The sequence below is a fragment of the Tamandua tetradactyla genome, chromosome 2 (assembly GCF_023851605.1).
Source record: "Tamandua tetradactyla isolate mTamTet1 chromosome 2, mTamTet1.pri, whole genome shotgun sequence".
NCBI lineage: Eukaryota > Metazoa > Chordata > Mammalia > Pilosa > Myrmecophagidae > Tamandua > Tamandua tetradactyla.
Genome location: NC_135328.1, coordinates 173,311,551 through 173,328,656, shown reverse-complemented (window position 1 = coordinate 173,328,656; position 17,106 = coordinate 173,311,551). Strand labels below are relative to the sequence as shown.

The 17,106-nt window shown below is 35.5% G+C and overlaps 1 protein-coding gene across 6 annotated transcripts in view; it reads right to left on the bottom strand.

The window, feature by feature from the left end:
* Positions 1-17,106, bottom strand: part of LOC143674264 (BEN domain-containing protein 5) — a 1,810,590-nt gene that overhangs the window by 1,040,365 nt on the left and 753,119 nt on the right. The gene's annotated exons all lie outside the window — the stretch shown is intronic.

Genomic DNA, 17,106 nt, shown 5'->3' with positions numbered 1-17,106 from the left:
TTTTTTCAATTTATATACTATATATTATATAACACAATTGTCCTGTTCCCCACCTATTCATCTCCCAACCACTCCAAACCCCTGGCAGCCACTGATCTTTTTACTATCTCTATAGTTTTGCCTTTCCAGAATGTCATATAGTTGCAATCATACAGTATGTAGATTTTCAGAATGGAATCTTTCATTTAGCAATATTCATTTACGGTTCCTTTTTGTAGCTTGATAGCTCGTTTATCTTAATCATTGACTAATATACTATTGTATGGATTTACTTTATCCGTTTATCTATTGAAGGATATCTTGGTTGCTTCCAGTTTTTGGCAATTTTGAAAAAAAGCTGCTGTAAACATTCATGCGCAAGTCTTTTGCGTGGACATTAATTTTCGATTTATTCGTGTAAATACCTTGGAGCACGATTGTTAGATCACATGGTGAGCCTAGGTTTAGTTTTGTAGAAACTGCCAGTCTGACTTCCAGAGTGGCTGTATCATTTTGCATTCCCACCAGTAATGAATGAGAGTTCCTGTTGCTCCACATCTTCTCTAACATTTGGTGTTCTCAGTGTTTTGAATTTTAGAGATTCTAATAGGTATGTGGTGGTATCTCATTGTTGTTTGGTTTGCAATTCCCTAATAACATAAGCTGTTGAGCATATTTTCATATGCATATTTGCCATCTGTGTTTCTTCTTTGTGAGGTGTTTCTTCAGATTTTTTGCCTATTTTTAAATTAGGTTGTTTCTTTTCCTGTGGTTGAAGTTTAAGAGCTCTTTTTATATTCTGGATATAAGTCCTTTGTCAGATATGTGTTTTGCAAATATTTCCTCCCAGCCTGTGGTTTGTCTTTTCATTTTCTTCATGCAATTTATTTTTCCTCCCTCTGGCATCTTATCACACTCTGCTTAGTGAACTTTTGCATTTGCATACTTGTCTCACCAACTGGATTTTTAGCTGCTTCCTTAATAGAATGGCTTGTGTCTTATTTAATGCAGCAAAAAGTTGCTTGGCAAACAGTAGGAAACCATGCTTGTTTGTTTGTCATATATACTCATGCAATATATAAGCATTTCTTCTTCCACACCTATCCATTAAAAAGCATATTAAAGTTATCTAACCACTAAAACACTCAAGATTGCCTCCATGGCAGTATCCAGACAACGTCACATGAACTCTTCAAATAAGGATATAAGGCATCTCCACTAGGCATTAAAAAGTGGTTGGCATTTGTTTTTGCATTTATTTATCTCCTGACTTACACTTGGCATTCTAATTGATACATTAGAATAGTAGTAAAAGGAATGGGCACCAGGACAAGAAAAGGATAGCAAGACATTTTTTGTTTGTTTTTACTTTGTCAAGATTTGAGCCCCTTTATCTCATTATTTACCAAATGCGCATCTGAATTCAAGCAATGCAGATTTATTGAGTGAATAACCAAAATCTTTTACTCTTTTTCCTATCAAAGAGGCTTCAAACTTTCTAAGATTTATAAAGGAGTTTCCTATTATTTATTCCAAAATATAGGCCTATATAAAATATCCCTAAATGAAATAAAACTGTATTTAATGAGAACTTTCATGGTCAGCTTCTTTATTGTTTTTTGATGTAGATTTATTTTAATTATTGGTTACAATATTAAAGGAGGTTATATATTAAAAAGATACATCAACATTTGAAGGAATCTTTAATCAAACTTCTTTACGTCCTTCGCACAGTTTTCTAATGGAAATTATTTTTAACCTTAATATGAAAGAAACTAAGGGAAGAGAAGACACAAATATTGCAGAAAAACCTCGTTTGAAATTACTTCCTTTTTTTCTTCACAGCAGGACATCCACATTTTTTTAATATTCTATGGCCTAAACCTTAAGGATAATATGCTAACTCAAAGCAGAGATAACTGTCTATTTAAGGAAAAATGATTGTCAACCCTTTTATTTTAGATATAAAACACAAGCTTTACTACCTGCATTATGTAAAGTATCTAGCCACTTACTATATTAGAAAAACCTGTCAAAAATATAATAGCAATCAATGTGGTGAATGCTATGGTAAACTGATCCTTTTTGACCCTGTAGACATTATACATTTGTATAATTTCTTTTTATATTAATACAGCAATATGTAAGATCAATAAGGATAGTCATACCAGTGATCTTACACTGTTTCATATTATTTCTTAAATAAATAATATAACAGAAGAAAAAATACACTAAATGCTAGAAAATGTCCATTAGACATATTAGGAATTTATGCATTTATATATGTGTATATATATAAATATATGTATAGTATAGCCAACAAAGAGAATGAAATTATAAATTATTGTAAATTATGTGATCATGTTTAATAGTCTTTGACTATTAAAATTGTTCCTTGCAAACACTGTGCATGGAATGAAGATAGATTGGCATTGGAAAATGATTTGTGATTAGCTAATAAAAAGCGATATATATATATCTGCTTTGGCTGCAGCTATTTAAAATATGCATACATTGAAGAATATTATAAGGAAATGAATTAATTGTGCTTCAGTCAGCTAATTAATGGTTACTTTCTTTCCAAATTTGACTTTCTTATTATCTTTGGAAAACAAAATATAAAATAAAATAAAACATATAAATCTTCTGTTTTGTTTACTTAACAAAACAGAAACTAAAATCTTCAGGATCCGATAGTCCAACTGAGGATCTGTAACTTCCAACTAAAGTCTTCTATCAACTCAGGCTACAAGTCTGACTGAGATAGTTATTTCAGATTTGGGAGAGAGGGTTGCTTAGCTCTATTGTGCCTGACTTTGTAATTGTATATAGGACTCCAAATTGGCTCCATATTCTCTCTAGACACTTCATTCTTGTCAAAGCTGTGCGACATTGATCAAGGTCTTTAATCTCTTTTCATTTCAGTTATCTCAGCTATAAAATACAGGTAACATTACCTACCTCATGAGAATTAAATGCAATAACACATATGGGATGGTATCAAATATAGTAGGTAGCATATATATATATACTCTCAATACGTGTTATATGAATGATTGAATTAAATTAAAAAAATTATTGAATGGATAGATGAAAAAACTAATGAATGAGAAAAAATTCCATTTTTGTGTTCTTCTTCTGCCATATATAATAGCTATATGACTTTAGGCAAATAACTAAACTTCTGGGAGCCTTGATTTACTCATCTATAAATTGAGGTGGTTTCACCCTCGCTTTTCCCATGTATTATTTCAATGAGATTTTAAATATTGAACTAATAGTTACCTAAACTGAAGAAGGTTGGTATGCATTGAAAAAAATATGGCAACAATGTCAAAACATTCCAAAATTCAATAAACCTTACTATTCAATCCTTATCAGTCTGATATTTTTTGCTAATTATCTGTTTCTATATGTTTTCAAAGCACTAATCCAAGAGATATATTTGAAATTCTTTCTGATATTAATTATGCTAGTACATAATTTCTGGAATAAGAATATTCCCTCAGAATAAGTTATATTGCCAAACTTCAAGTCCTGCTTATTTATAATGTATACCAGACTTTTGTGCCCATTATTAACTTGGTAATATACAAATTTCAGATTCTTTGTGCTTTCCATAAAAGCTCTAACAGCATAAGAATTACAATACTCTTTCTTAAGTCATCATTCTATGATGCTAGGTGGCATCATATAAAGAACATAGGTTTTAAAATCAGACATCTGAATTTGAATGCTCTCTACCGCTGAAACTTTGATCAAGTTATTGAGGGTCAGTTTATTTGTTACATGGGTATATCAAAATGCACAACTCATACTGTTGTAAAGATCAAATGAGATAATGAATATAAAACATTTAGGACAGTGCTTGATATTATCAGGTGCTCAAATTCTGTTTGCCAGTGAATTGACTAGATTTCTTTCTATTAATATACTTCAACAACATAATCCTACGCTTTTTCCTAAAATAATCCTAATAGCAATTCTAAAAACTAACCATATTTGTATGGCATAGGGGTCAGCAAACTCTTTCTTAAAGGGTCAGATAGTAAGTACATTAGGATTAAAGGCCAAACAGTTTCTATTGCAACTATTCAACTCTGCCAACGTAGGATGAAAGCAACCAAAGGCAATGTACAAATGAACAGGCTTGGCTGTGGTCCAGTAAAACTTTATTTGCAAAAATGATTGCTTCCCCATGGGTCAGAGTTTGGTGACCAGGCTATGGTACTTTATAAAGCATAGAATTTATATTACCTCAGTCCATCCTCTTAACAACCTAGAAGAAGACAGTTTGACTGTTCTTACATAAGTCTGACAAATAAAGAGTAGCAGGGACATGAATAGACCTATCTAAGATTATATTGTAGTAACTCACAGCACTAACATCCAAAAATGGATATTGATTCTTGATTGAGTATGCTACAATAGCGCATGAGTCAGGATAAATGAGGGTCAAATCATCTCCAAAAAAGGGCAGATTTGTAGATCCTTTGCTAGTACATAATTTCTGGAGTAGGAATGTTCCCTCAGAATAAGTTTTGTATTGCCAAACTTCAAGTCCAGTGAAGAAATCTGGAACAGGTATTAAGGAATGGTCTCAAGATACAATGCCCTACTCGTGAGTGCCTCATCACTAGAAGCATTTAAGCAAAAGTTGACTACCCCCATCAGGAAAACTGCAGAAGAGATCATTGGTTTAGGTATTGCATAGTTAGATAGAATGATGGCTGAGGTTCTTCCTAGATCTGAGACATAAGTACCTAGGGCATGGAACAAGAATGCATCAGATGCTTAGAAAAGAGCATTTGAGACTAAATCTGCCCAGATTAAAACAAAAAAAAAATGTTTGGCAGAAGAAAATCATGGGATAAGTTTTTATGTTAAAAATTGGCATGGTTGGAGGTTTGGAAGCACCAAAAATCTCTTGGAAATTGGGACTTGTAGTGTTGTTAACTTCTTCCCTTAGCTAAAAATTGAGAGGGAATTGGTCATCACAGGCTCGCTAGCAGGAAGGGAATTTAGAGATTATTTACCATCCCCCATTTTTTTCTGTTTTTATTTTAATATGTGAGGTGATGGAGAACCAGAGAAGACAACTGATTTGACTGAGAGCAAACGGGGAGTTAACAGAGGAAACAGTCCTCAACCCAGGCCTCTCAGTCTCAAAGATCCTTTTTCTTTCTAGTCAAGTCACCTAGCTGCCTGCTGCCTCACTTCAGTGCCTCCACAATCATTTAACAAAGGACTATTATTCTCATTTTATAGGTAAAGAAGCTGAGGCTCACAGAATGTAAGTCTCACAACTGGTGAATAGTAGAGCCAGAATTCAAGTTCTGGTCTCAGTCAAATGCTGCCTGCCCTCTTCAGCCCTTTCTCAGGCCTAAACGAAGCTGGTTTGCTGATGCTACTTATTACGGGTATAACAGAAAACATTGAAAGTATAAACATCCTGAACTGATGTTCTGAGCTCCTCTTTATAGAACTGACAAACAGTGAGGAAGAAGGGGAAATTCTATGGTCCCATGCCCTTGGATGACCATTTTAAGGTTTCATACGACCAGGAAATTAAATTGGCTACTACAGTGGAAGTCATGGCATAAATTTCTGGGGGAAAATGAATTAAGTATTTTTTAATACTTTACTAGCTTGACTTACATGAAGACATCATCTAATCGAGGATTCTGATAATTGTAGAAGGACCAAGTGCAGGCAGCAGGCAGAGCAAGGAGAAAGATGGTTACTCTGTATAACCAACAAAATTCCATGCTAGGCTATTCTCCTGGACCCTGTTTCTACCTGGACTGTTTCTAGGGATTCAGTTAAATATACTTTCACTTCTGTTCTCTGGTAAATCCAATTAATTTCTGAATTATTTTTAAAATTAAACAAAATGAAGATTTTACAGATGGTAGTTGTATTAGTCAGGATTTTCTAGACAAATAGATCCAATTGGAGATACCCATAAATATGAGATTTATTAAAGTGACTCACACAGCCATGGGGATGCAAGAGTCCAAAATCTATAAGGCAGGGTATGGGGCTGGCAATTCCAATGAAGGTCCTTGACAAACTCCACAGAAGAGGCTGCTGGCTGAAGAAGAGATGAAAATGATCTCCTCTCCCTTAAAAGGCTTCAACTGATTGGATGAAATTCAGCTGATTGGATTCTCTCATTGCATGCGACACACCCTTAGTTGATCATAGATGTAATCAGCCGCAGGTACAATCAACTGACAGTTAAAGTAACAAAACAGCCTTCTGATTTATCAACCAGCCACAAACTATTCTTGCAGTTACAGTTAGGCCAGTGCTTGCCTTACCAGACAACTGGGCACAATCACCTGGCCAAGTTGACATCTGAATCTAACCACCACAGACATGGTCAGAGCCACAGAGCAGTGGCAGTCACTATGGATGGTCACATTCATGCAGCAAACATAATTTGATTGTCATTTAACCTTGTAATTCTCAGAAAGGCTCTCAGATCCCACAGGATCTGACAAGCATACTGTTAAATCCTTAAAATCTTCTTTAATCCTCACTCTTTTCTTACAAGGGGAAATGAACGTCCCAAATGGCCCTGTGTTCTTGGCACCAAAGGATGATCGGTTATGGGCAGAATAACATTTTATTTGCAATATGGCTTGAGAACAAGGGATTACAGTGCAGATGGAAATGTCACTAATAATGTGAGAGACATATGCAAGATTCTCTGAAGAAGAAATTGGTGAGTATTAAAAAGTATAAGTGCTAGGCCCTGTCTTAGATGTTTTACATACTTCCATACATACTTTCTTCTTGCTCTGCCTGCTGCTCACACTTGGGACTTGTACAATTATCAGAATCATCAATTAGATTATCTCTTTGTGTAAGTCAAGCTAGTGAAGTATACAAACATATTTCACAAAACTCTGACATAGGTACAATCTTCAGTTTTTTACATATAACGAAACTGAGTCTTAGAAAGGTTCAATAACTTGCCCAAGGTAGACATCCAAAGTAATAGAAAAGCTGGGCTTAAAATCCCAAAGCCAATATTCTTTCCACTATAGACTCTAAGCTGATTTTTCTAGCCCTAATATTCTCTTATTCTATAATGCCACTTCTCCATTTTGCCTCTTGGTCCACTACAAAATATTTCGACAGCTTATTGCCTAACAGTGACTCTGAACATTCATTCTTTCTACATGCTTTTATGCCAGATCCTTTACTTAACCCTTGGGAATTTAGCACAGTCTCTGCCTCTTGGGGGCTCTTAGAGAGTATAAAAGAGAGGCATGGGGTGCAACAGTGCATTAAAAAGACCCCTAAGTATGCCTCTGTTTTGGCCTCCGAGGGAAGATATGCTAAGATAAGGCTTAAAGAATGGGTGGGAATTTCAGCCCCCAAAGTGGTGGGAGGAGGATGAAGTTCTGAAGAAAAGAGTAAAGAAGGAAGAAGGGTGGGCATTCCTTGCAGAGAAATGTGCAGTTACGGAGGTAGGAGAGAGCCTGGAAATCTCTGAGAACTGTTTATAGTTTGGCACAGTTATGGCATACAATCAGAGGAAGAAATAATCCAGAGATTGAAAATGGAAAGGTAGACAGAGGGGAGATTGAAGAGGGCATTGTATATCATGACAAAGATTTGGACTTTACCCTGAGGTCAATGAGGAATCATTAAAAGGTTTAAGCGGCAGTTGATAACTTTTTACCTTCAAAAAGATCTTGCTGACTACTGTATGGTAGATGGGTTGTAGGAGATTAATCTGGCATTAGAAACCAGTTAGAATGTTAGTATAGTGATTCAGAGAGATGATGATGACCTTAATTGAACTAAGGTAATTGCAGTGAGTACCCAAAGAAGGGATAGATTTGAGAGATCATGTCAAGAAGATCTGGTGATTGAATATAGGAATGAGAGAAAGAGGAGTAAAAGGGTAACCCAGGGGTTTTTGGACCCAAGGAACTGGATGGATGCTGGCACCATTAATCAAGAGACAGAATACTGGAAGACAAGCAGAATGTAGAGGAAAGAATATGAATTTAAGAGAATCATTCAGCATTTAGCAAACACACATTGTGGGTAAATTCTGATTTGAGCACTGGCTATTCTCTGGTACTGCCACTGTGTGCCCAGGTGGTGAAGTGACAAATGTTATAGAACTGGTTGCCCAATACATAAGTCAATAGCCACATGTGGCAATTTAAGACAATGAAAGCTAAATACAATTTAAAAGTAAATTTAAACTATTAGGAACAGTAGCCACTTTTCAAGTGCCCCATAACCGCATGTGGTTAGTGGCTATTGTACTAAGCAGAATAGATACATTTCTATCATTGCAGAAAGTTCTATTGCACAGTACTGCTATAGAAATTTAGCATTGGGATGGATGGTTGGATATCCTTCCCCGTGGAACATAACAGTCTCCAAAACTGTCTACATGGCAAATGTGCAGGACTTTGCTGTGTCAACATTATTAAGCTAGCATCTACGTTTCCCAGAATCACTTTCCTTATATAGCTCTGGGTTAAAGCTCATCAAAGAGGAACTTGCATGAGATTTGGAAGGTGGAAATAAAGCAGCAACCATTACTCTCTGAAGATCTTTTCATGGTTAGATATTGTGATAGATAGACACAGAGGTACAACAGCCCCACTACCAGATGTTTGGCTGCAGATAATCTGCAGCTAAACAGAGGCAATAGTCTTCCACAGATCTCTCCAGGATCACCCACCTTGCCATCTCACTTTGACAGATGGACATGCATTCTTCCTGGATTGAGTGGTTGGTGAATGTTCTCTGAACTTCCCCTTCCAAAATGTCATTCACCAGCCCCAGCCATGCTCTATAAAGTCTAACTCCTTTAATAAAACCCTTAACTCCTAGACACTCATAATGATTCTACTCTTCTGACAGTACGCAGATGGGCTCAGCAGTCATTCCAAGAAATAATAGCAAATGACTCTATAGGCAAGAGCTTTGGATCTGGGAGTCAGAAAGCTTCAGAAGTGTGTTAATGTTAAGAGAATACAGACTTTGGGGTCACATAAACAAATATTCAGATCCAAGCTCTGCCAATTACTAGAGGTTTACAACCTTGGGCAGTTTGTTTCTGTTCAGTTTTCTCATTTCTGTAGGAGGGATAATGCCTTTACAAAATAGAGTCATTGAGAGTATAAAACAATGAAATGCCTGTTGAATGCTCAACAGTGTGTGTGGCCAAAGTCAATGATGAATGAGCTGTAATGTTTACTCCTTGCTTACTAAGTTTTAATTCTTGTCCATCATGTGTTACACATGTGAACTGGATAAATTCACTTCAACCTTTTCAGACCCAGGTTTCTCCTTAGACTCTATTATAGTCTCTTAAATGGCACACATCTCAGGCCCCTGCATAAAGAATTAATAGATGCTGAACTGCAATCCAGTAAATCTAATCTTAAAGCCTGGATTTCTTCAAGGATTAGGCTTTCGACCAAACTATAGGAGTGACTCTTTTTCCAGTATAGGAAATACAGTTATTGTTGAAATTCATTTCTTCTCCCAATTGTTTTCATGCCACCCTTCAAGAACTGTAATATACTCACTAAATTAAAGTGACGTAATTCTGGCAGTTGGAGGAAGCAAATTGCTGATTAGAGTCCGAGCCCCAGGGCCTCAAAATGCATATTTTGTAAGAGTAATCTCTTAATGGCTGAACCATGAATGTAATGAAGCTTAAGCCAGGCACTAACCAAAGAGGAAAAGCCAGTACCCAGTGTAAAACCTCCACACATCAGCCTTGCCACCATGCCAAATTCAGATCTCAACCAATACGCAGTTTCCAGCTGTGTATACCCTTATGCATACATATATATACATATGTGTGTGTGTGTGTATAGAAAACATTAGAAGAAAATTCACCGGCATATTAATACTGGCTCTCTCTGGGTGGTAGAATTAAGAATGATTAACTGTTCATTGTTTTCTATAGTGGGCTCCATGCATTCTATGAGGATGTAATATTTTGTATCATAAACAATTATCTATTTCTAGTAAAATATGAATTTTGTTCATGTACAAAATAATTGGTATAACTAATGAGAAGTTTCTTTTTTTAGGAATTTGGAAACCTAAATACTGAGTTTAAATTCTAGCTGTCACATACTCACTGTATAATTTCAGGCAAGTGTTTTAGATTGTGAGCATCAATGCCCATCTCTGTGAAATGAAGCTAAGAATATATAACTCATGGTTGTTCTGAAGATTAAATGTAATAATGTAAGTTAAGTTCTTATAACAGACCCTGACACACAGTAGGCACTCAATGAATGGTAGTACTGGCTGGCTAATTGAAGTAATACAGCTGTTGTTGTAATAGTAGCAATAGTAAAACAGTAGCAGTAATAGCAAAAGCAAAATAAAAAAAAACAATATCAGTAATAATTACTTGAGGATGAACCTTAGTGATCAGTTAAGCCAAAGGCATCATTTGAATAAGAAAAAAAGATCTGGATTTATTTTAGATTGTTAATCTGAATGAAAAAAAAATCCTTTCTCATTCTCAATCCTGTGCCTTTCTATCTCAAAGAATTTAGATGGCGGAGAATGTTGATTTAGTTCAACTAATATATCTTAGCACCCTCTGTGCTAAATGAGGAAGGCAGAATCAGAGCTCATCTTCTATAAGATAAACAGGCCCATTTATGCCAATCTAGAAAATATTGTCAAAAGGCTATTGTAGGGATAGGGAAAAGTGCAGTAGAAGCAGAGAAGAAACTACTAGCCCTACTTGGTTGGAGTCAGGGGACAGAACAGGTTTACAGAGGCAACCTATAGTCAGGTCTCAAGGAAAAGAGCACTTTGATAGAAAATGTAGAGAAAAAGGGACACTAAGTGTATAGAGCTGTGTGTGAGTGAGGGCCTGAAGGCTTGAAAGTATATGAAATGATTATTATACAGGGAGAAGTTTGATGTGAATATACAAAGGACAGGAGATTTACTTTACCACTCAAAAACAATATTTTCTGAACAGACCTCTATGTGCTAAGCTGACTACACGTTATGGCTCTGAATGTCAAATCAATGAGTTGTGACTTTATCTTATAGACAATGAAAAAATGAGAGTGGTTTTCTTCTTTTCTTTTCATCTTCTAAGAATCTTTTTTTCAATTAGAGAAGTTGTAGGTTTATAGAAAAATCATGCAGAAAATTCAAAATTCTCATTTTAAGGAAAGGAAGAATAAGATAAAATTTTCTCTCTTTTAAAAATCTGATTATGCTACTGCTGACTGGACTATTTCCCCGGGGTGAGACCTAGACATTGGGGATCAGAAGTGTCACTGATATTAAAGCAAAAAATTCTCCAAGGGTTGAGACTGAAAATGGAGCAAACCTTTCCAGAGTGTTTCATTTTGTGTCTGGTGCTATGGCAGCAGGAAAATATCAAGCCTTCCCCATTGATTTTCCAGTAGCAGCAGCAAAACTGCACTTTGAGGAGAATGACCTCTGGGTTGATTAAGATTTGAGAAATGTTGAATTTATGTTATAAATTCTGGCTCAAGCTGAAGAAGCATTAATGTGATTGGAACTCATGTAGTAACTGTCAGAGGCAAGAGATAAATCTGAAATTCATGTTCAACAATCCTGCTTTACCCATTGCGCCAAACTCAGTTTTCAAAAGTGAACAGCTTCTTTAAGCAACACAAAGCCAACCTGTTCCCACCCACCATTGTTGCTGCTTCATATTCCAGGCACATCATGAGTGGTTAATATTTTAATCCTTGAATGAGAGGAAAATCCACTTCTGCCCCCACCTACTCCTAATAAAAAAGCCTGAAAATGTATTAAGAGTTTCTTAAATCAAGATTTTCCTTAGCAAAGATATATTTGGTGCAAGCAATTCACTACCTGTCAGCTTAATCCTCTCTCAGTTCCTGCATTGTTTAAAATTCAAAAGGTATAGCATTTTGTTTCAGAGATAAATTTGACTCAGCAGGGAGGATGAACTGAGTCAATGAGCAGCTTCATTTGTATTTGCAAACCCTGCCTTTCGATTCCCAGATGATCCTGAACCCATTGTACAGAAAATCAGCTATTTATTGTCATTCTGGTCTATCTGTTTAATGCTTTTCTTCAAAAAGAATGAACTGTCATAAATCCTAAAAGAATTAGCCCAAATCATCAATGTTGCCTTTTAAAAAAAATTCAAATTCAAATAGGGCTCTTGTTCTAGAGTGTCATGAGAAGGGAAAATGCAAGGCACACTTAATGCTGAAAGCCCAGCCATAATAGAAATGCACTTGTCATTCCAGAAGTGCTATTTGTATGACTTCTATGTCCTGTGAAAAAGAAATGGTATTTGTTTTCATATGTATGTACTGAAATAATCACATACATTAAGAAGCCGTTGATGTGAATTAAGCATTTACAGTGTACCAGGCCTAGGGTTAAGAGTGCTGTGATAGATAGGTTCAGGTGTCAATTGACCAGGTGATGATGCCTGATTGTTCTGTTGCTGTGGACTTAAATAATCAGCATGTGAAATTCATCTATGACTGATCACATTTGTGGTTGGCTAAGAGTAGTGCCTTCTGCAATGAGTGAGGTTTAATTTAATTAGCTGGAGGCTTAAAAGAGGGCGGTCAGAAGAGTGCTGAGCAGCTTAGCATACTGCATCTCAGCACTCAAAGCTCAGACCCAGACATTCAGAGATGCAGAAAGGAATCATCCTCTGGAAAGCTGTTTGAACTCAGAAGCCAGGAGGGAATATGTTCTACAACTGAATGTGGTGCTATGCTTTGAGATTTATTGTTTTTTTTGTATATATGTGGTTTTTTTCATAAAAAAATACATATTTATTCTATCTAGCCTCATATACTCTGAAGCAGCTAGAAGGAAAAATCTGAAAGGATCGTATAATAGTCCATGACAAAATCTGGAATCTGTCCTCTTATTACTTATTGAAGAGTGCCTTGAAAACTATTGCTTTTCCCTTTCTTTGCTTTGGATATATATTATACAATAAAATAGTTTTTAAAGGACTGTTTTTTTTAATAATAATTATATTCCATTTAGTGGTTTAGTGGCTAGAGTATAGTAGGTATTCAGTAAGTATTAAATAATGAGATTGAGAGAAGTACAAGGAAAAGGGTCATAGAGAAAAGAGAAGGAGGAAGGAAGAAGTAAGCAGTGAAAAGAAAGAGTAGGGAGCAAACTTTGGAAGTAATGTTAAAATAATACTAAAATACTGTTATATATACTGATATTCTTGAAATTTCTATGTCCCAAACTTCCTAAAGCATAGGACTGATACCAGACATAGGGAACCACCATGAAAACAGGAAATTATAGTGTCCCATGTATATAATACTTGTTTAAGAAACTAAGGTGGGAATGTGTATATATTGAGAAGTAGTGGGAGAAGTGAAATAATCTGATGTCACTTTAAATAGCAGAGTTAAAAAAGAAGAGATTCTTCTATTCATTGGGAATTAGGGTGGGAACTGTGGAGTATAGCTTTTCTTTTTTTTTTTTTGGTGGGGGAGTGCATGGTCCAGGAATCCATCCCAGGTCTCCTGCATTCTACCACTAAACCACCCATGCATTCGGGAGCACAATTCTTAATTGCAAAAAAAAAAGAAAGAAAAAATTATAAGAACACATTAAATAAATATTGATACATTCATAGGTGTAGGTATTATGTAATCTAAGAATATTTTAAGTGTAAAAATGCTCAAGATATAATACTTCTAGGGAAAAATCAGGACATAAAAGTATATATTGCGAAATTTCAAATTCTCTAATGTAAATTACTTCCTGCTCCCTCTCTGTCTTCTGACTGTTGGCAAAACAAACATTTAAATTTACTTTTAAGCCCCAGTTTTTCCTCTTTCTGGGCAGCCTGTTCTGCATCATAGTCCCTGACAAATGTAGGGCGGGCTTCATGAAATATCTGCTGGATGAATGACTAAACAAGCGAATGAGTAATTGCAACCATGCACTTAGGCCTCTTGAGAGGAAAAGCTCAACAGGCAATGGCTAATGTCAAAGGTTGTATCCATCAAGAATGGATCCTTCTCTGCATCTGCTATCTGGCTAAGATATCACAGTAAGATCAAAAGATTGAAACAATGGAAATGGTTATGCATGAATCTTGATGTGGTAGGAGACAAGCAGATGGTCTCTCCAGTTATTTTCCCCCAGAGGCCACTAGAGGCCAGAGACCCACAGAATTAAGACCCTTGAGTACTTGCAAGACCCTTCTTTAAAATAATTCATGATAAAACAATTATCTTTCAACAATACATAAGCAAAATTAGTAGCATAAAACTGGGTCAAGAGTATTTAAATAAAACCCAAGTTGTTTTTGATGACAAATCAGTCAAAAATGAACAATACCAGTCACATTATACTTCTGTATCTTCTGTATCTTCCTTCAACCTCTCCCTTTACACTGGTTCCTTTTCATCAGCATTTAAATATATTCATGTTTTTCCAATTAAAAAAATAGCTTTCCTTAACTCCCTTTCTTTCTCTAACCTGCATACTAGTGTTCTCAACATCCTTACAAATTTCATTCATCCATCCAATTGATCCAATAAATTTATTTGGAGGTCTGCTATGTGCCAAAACTGGGCTAGAATGAGGGATAAAGTTGTGAGTAGGATAGGAAGTTTCTTTCAACAGAGCTTACTCTCAAATGAAGGTAATACAGACAAAAAAATGAACAGACAAAATAAAAAAGGAAATATCAAAGAGTTGTAGTTTCTGTGCATATAATTAAAATAAGAGTGGAATATACTAAATGATTACATTCAGTGGTCTGGGAAGTCATTGCTGCAGATGTGACATTGAAGCTGAAATTTGAATAAAAGAACTAGATAAACAATATTAAGAGGTCATCATGGATCTGAGGCTAGAATCTGCCTCTCACATTTGAGCTTTGGCCAATGAACTGAAGAGATTTACTTGACAGTATCATAATAAAGTGTTTTCTTAGAAATAGAACTCTCTCTGCAGTGTGGGAAATGTGTTGGATGGGAGAATTGTTAGAAGATGATGACCTAAAGTAATGGGGATGGAGAGAAATGGTCAGATTAGAAAACATACTTCAAGATAGAATCATATTTCATGATTGGACATAGATGTAAGAGAAAGGGAGAGAGTCAGATTCACCAAGATTTCTGGCCTTAAGTGATGTATGGAGAGATATTATTTACTGAGTCTGGGGATGCCAGAGAAGGAACAGGTTTTGGTGTTTGAGGACAATTTAGACATATTATATTTAAAGTACTCAAGACAACCATGGGGTGATGTCCAAAGGGATTGAATATATGGCCTGGAAATCAGAAGAAATAGCTGTTCTGGAGATCTATATTTTAGAATATTCAGCATATTAATGCCAACTAACATAGGAGTTATCCATCACCCAGTAAGAGAAGAGGGTTCTAGGACCAAATTCTAAGACACTGCAACAGTTAAGCCTTCACAATAGCCACTATCCTTTATTCAATCCCTTTGACCCCTGTGCTGGTTTGAAAGGACTATGTACCCTATAAAAGCCATGTTTTAATCCTGAACCAATCTTGTGGGAGCAACCTTTACATTTAATCCTTGTTCAATAATGTAGATTGGAATCTTTTGATTAGATTACCTCCACAGAGATGTGACTTGCCCAATTGTGAGAATTAACCTTTGATTAGAGGGAGACTCCACCCATTCCATATGGGTCTTTATTAGTTTACTGGAATCCTTTAAAAGAGGAAATGGTTTCGGAGAGAGTCATGGCAGAGCCATGAGAGGAGAGAGCCACAGATCTACGAGAACCCAGGCAGCCAGAGACCTTTGGAGATGGAGAAGGAAAACACCCTGGGGGAGCTTCATAAAACAAGAAGCCTAGAGAAAAAGCTAGCAGACTACATCATGTTCACCATGTGCCTTTCCAATTGAGAGAGAAATCTTGAACTTCATCGGCTTTTCTTGAGTTAAGGTAACCTCTTGTTGGTGCCTTAATTTGGACATTTTAATAGACTTGATTTAATTGGAATATTTTCACGGCCTTAGGACTGTAAACTAGCAACTTAATAAATTCCCCTTTTTAAAAGCCACTCCATTTCTGGTATATTTCATTCTGGTAGCTAGAAAACTAGAAACCCCTCAAACCAAAAAAAATAGTAACATCACAATGTTTTCCCTAGAGCTGGTTACTGTACTCTTTGGTAGGGAACCATCTCACAGAAAGTACCCATTGAGAGTGGGTGGGCATGCTGGAAAAATGAATTTAAATACCTAAAATCTACTAAAAGGCTAACAAATTATCCTGAAGAGACAGTTTTAGAGATCTGGTTATTTTGTAGTGAATCTTAAGATATCTGTTTCCTTTCTAAAAGGATACAGATTCTGTTTGTGATGGAAAAACAGCTCTCAACAATCATTTAAATCTTCTATTCCAATTACCTTATTTAAAATCAGTTCAATGCTTGACAAAATGTTCATTCCCTCAAAGCAATAATCTTACCTAGAAATGTGACATAAAACCTAATCAACATGAAGATGGCGATTTGTACCTGTAACAATGTGTCTCCTTCAGTAATAGGGAAAAATGGCCATAATTTAAGTGACTAATAAAAAGAGAGACTACACAAATATAAGTAGAAAATTCAGTGTTTCTATAGATTTTCTAATAATATGGTGAAGTTTTATATAATAATAATAAGTGATGACCTAGGATATAAAAGTACAGGTATTATAAACTAGACTATACAAACATGATTTTAAAATATTGGAATAAAAGTGCCAAAATAGTAATTGCAAGTTTTCTGTTTTTCTATGGTAAGAGTATAAGCAATTTTTTTCTTGTATCTGGTTCCATGTATTTATCTATTTTCCATATTTTACTTAATATGATATATATAATCTATATATCTATATATATATTTTGTATATATGTACTGCACATATTTCACTATTTTGCAATGCTACTATATAATATGTAAGAATCTTACCATGCAATATTGTTTTTTACATACATATGTTCACAGGTGATAGCAAAGAAAATATTACTCTTGAGATAATATACCTCCAAGGCAGTATAGAACTCACTCACGAAGGACACATATGAGGTTGATTATTCCATATCTTAAAAACTAAAAATTTCAAATT